This window comes from Tachyglossus aculeatus, chromosome 7, assembly GCF_015852505.1.
Source record: "Tachyglossus aculeatus isolate mTacAcu1 chromosome 7, mTacAcu1.pri, whole genome shotgun sequence".
Lineage (NCBI taxonomy): Eukaryota > Metazoa > Chordata > Mammalia > Monotremata > Tachyglossidae > Tachyglossus > Tachyglossus aculeatus.
In genome coordinates, this window is record NC_052072.1 from 51,333,797 (window position 1) to 51,336,769 (window position 2,973).

The 2,973-nt window shown below is 44.4% G+C and overlaps 1 non-coding gene across 1 annotated transcript; it reads right to left on the reverse strand.

Annotated features, from left to right (window-relative positions):
* Positions 1 to 794: 794 nt before the first annotated feature.
* LOC119931123 lies at positions 795 to 932 on the reverse strand. Its single transcript, XR_005451984.1, has one exon. It is a non-coding gene; the product is annotated as a small nucleolar RNA SNORA7 (small nucleolar RNA).
* Between the last annotated feature and the right edge of the window lie 2,041 nt (positions 933 to 2,973).

The following is a 2,973-nucleotide window of genomic DNA, read 5'->3' on the forward strand; positions in this document are numbered from 1 at the left end:
CTCTAGACTGTAAGCTTGTGGTGGGCAGGGAATGTACCTGTTTATTGTTGTCTCGTGCTCTCCCAAGCAGTTTAAGTACAGTGCTCTGCACACAATAAGCACTCAATAAATACGAATGAATAAATGAATGAATGAATGGCATAGTTGAGATAGTTCATTCATTCAATCATATTTATTGATTGCTTACTGTGTGCAGAGCACTGTACTAAGCACTTGGGAAGTACAAGTTGGCAACGTATAGAGACAGTCCCTACCCATCAATGGGCTTACAGTCTAGAGGGGGAGGACAGACAACAAAACAAAACATGCGGACAGGTGTCAAGATAGTTGAGAACCAGCATGGTTTAGTGGATAGAGCACAGGCCAGGCAGTCAGAAGGACCTGGGTTCTAATTCTAGCTCTGCCACATGTCTTCTTGGTGACCTTAGGCTAGTCACCCTTACTTCTCTGGGCTTCAGTTACCTCATCTGTAAAATGGGGATAAGAGTCTGAGGCCCATGTGAGACAGGGACTGCATTCAACCTGATTAATTTATATCTACCCCAGTGCATACAACAGTGCTTGGCACATAGTAAGTGCTTAACAAGTCTTGTCTTATGTTGTAGAGTCATCCCTGACCCACAGCGGCCCCCCGGACACATCCCTCCCAGATGTAATCACTCTGGTAGTGGATCCAGAGTTTTCTTGGTAAAAATACAGAAGTGGTTTACCATTGTCTCCTTCTGCACAGTAAACTTGAGTTTCTGCCCTCGACTCTCTCCCATGCTGCTGCTACTCAGCACAGATGAGTTTTGACTTGGAGCAGATTGCTTTCCACTTACTAGTCACTGCCCAAGCTAGGAATGGAATGGATATGCCTCTGCTTGACTCTCCCTCCCGTAGTCGAGACTGGTAGAGCACTGGAAACTCTCCAGGTGTGACCCTGAGAGGGGCGCTTATCAAGTACCATAATCATTATTATTATTAAAGGCAGCAAGGAGTATAGATGGCATCGAGGTTTTAGGCTTCTGGGTGTTATCGACTGTTACGAGAAAATCAGGAGGTGGAGCTGGTTCAGGGGGAATGATAAGTTCTGTTTCAGACAGCTTACATTTGAGGTGCTGGTGGCGCATCCAAGTGGAGATGTCCTAGAGGCAAGGGGAGATGTGGATTTCAGGTCAGGTAAGAGATGAGGGCTAGAGAGGTAGATTTGAGGGTGGGTCACGGAGCTGGTAACTGAAACCATCTGATTATATGAGCTCCTGAGAGAGTGACTGTAGAGTGAGATGAATAGGGACCCAGAATGAAAACTACTCTGGTTAAAGGGTGCCACAAGGAAAGGAAAAAGAAGCCAAACACTGTTCTAAGCATTGAGGAAGACTCAAGATATAAAGGTCAGACAGTCTCTTTCCCACACGGGACTCACAACCTAAGTAGGAAGGGGAAAGGGTATTGAATCCCCATTTTACGGAATAGGTAACTGAGGCACAGGGAAGTTAAATGACTTGCCCCAGGTAACAAGGTAGGCACATGGTGATGTCAGGGATTAGAACACAGGTCTTCTGACTCCTAGGTTATGCTCCTCCTCTGAAATAGAAAGGCAGCATGTTTTTGTTCCACTTAAATGTGCAGGCTCTGAAGAGGATAAGCTCAATAGGTGTACATTTAAAATGGAAATCCTAGTGGTAACGATACATGACAATTTTTGCTCCATGCATAGGCTTTTAACCCAGGATGGGCATTTCTTGCAGGTATTTGCTCTTTGCACACTACTGATGGTGAAACCATCATATGTCAAGTTGCAAACCCACTAGGGGATCTCCTGTCACCTGGGCAGGATTTAGTACAAAATAAATTCCAAAATAATTTCCATAACAACACCGACAAAATGGCCCAAGTAGATTTAGTGTAGGAATAAATGATTATGTGCTTGTTCAGGGCATCTGTTGAGATGTGTTGTTGCTACATTTCTTAGCCTTACTGTGCTGTGCTTCAGAGTATTTTATTTCCAGTGAGCAGTAGGATTGCAAAGCATTCTGCTAGTGGTGGGTTCAACTATAGTAGAGGAATTGGTCTTGAGAAAGTAGTGCCCTCAAACCATTTACATACCTTAACCTATTCCTTTTGAATCAATGGCTACCATAATAAGCATTTCCCATAGCATGAGGTTCTTGAAGAACTACATCTCCACATTTCCTGAAATGAAGGTAAACATTGTTTTTGCAGTTCTAACTGAGATCCAAGAAGATCTATGGTTAATTCTGGACCACATCCCTTCCCCCAGTTTGGATCTGCCTACTGATATGATAACCTGCATTGTGATAACTTGGGAAGTAAAAGTTCTCAAGGACAACTGAGTTAGGAGTCACAGGGACTGGGCTGCCATGAGATCATGGCATAAAGAATTATCAGAGAGGTTACAGCCCCAGAGACTGGCACACCCAGAAGTGGGTACAAATTAGAGCTTTTTTAGGGAAGCAACCTAGTACCCTGAAAAGGCTGCTCATCAGAAGTTAAAAATCCAATTCCTGTCTCCTCCTCCACCCTGCTGATCGTCTACTTTCCTCCTTCCTTCAACTCTTTTATTGTACTGATTAAACTGTAGGCAAAGCACTGTGCCGGGTGCTGGAAAAAGTTGCCAAGATGAGAATTAGACTTAGTCCCTGGTCCAGAAGGGGATCACAGTCTAGGATAAAGTAAGGGAAAGGTGAAACAATATAAACAAAGGGACAGGGACATGGAAACATACAAGAATGTTAGGGAAATTTAGCTAAAGGAACAGTTTCAGGCTCCTCAAAGCTCCGATTCCAACACTTATAGGAGTCACAATCACAGCCACCACGACATTCTTAAAGTTGCTGATGCTGCTTCCTTACACTGGCAGGCTGGAAAAGAAGGGGCTGATGAGAGTTCTGATAGCATAGGGGTTGGGCACCTTTCTTCCAAACAGCAGTACTCAGTGGTCTGGCTATAAAGGGAGCAGCCAAGGCTGCC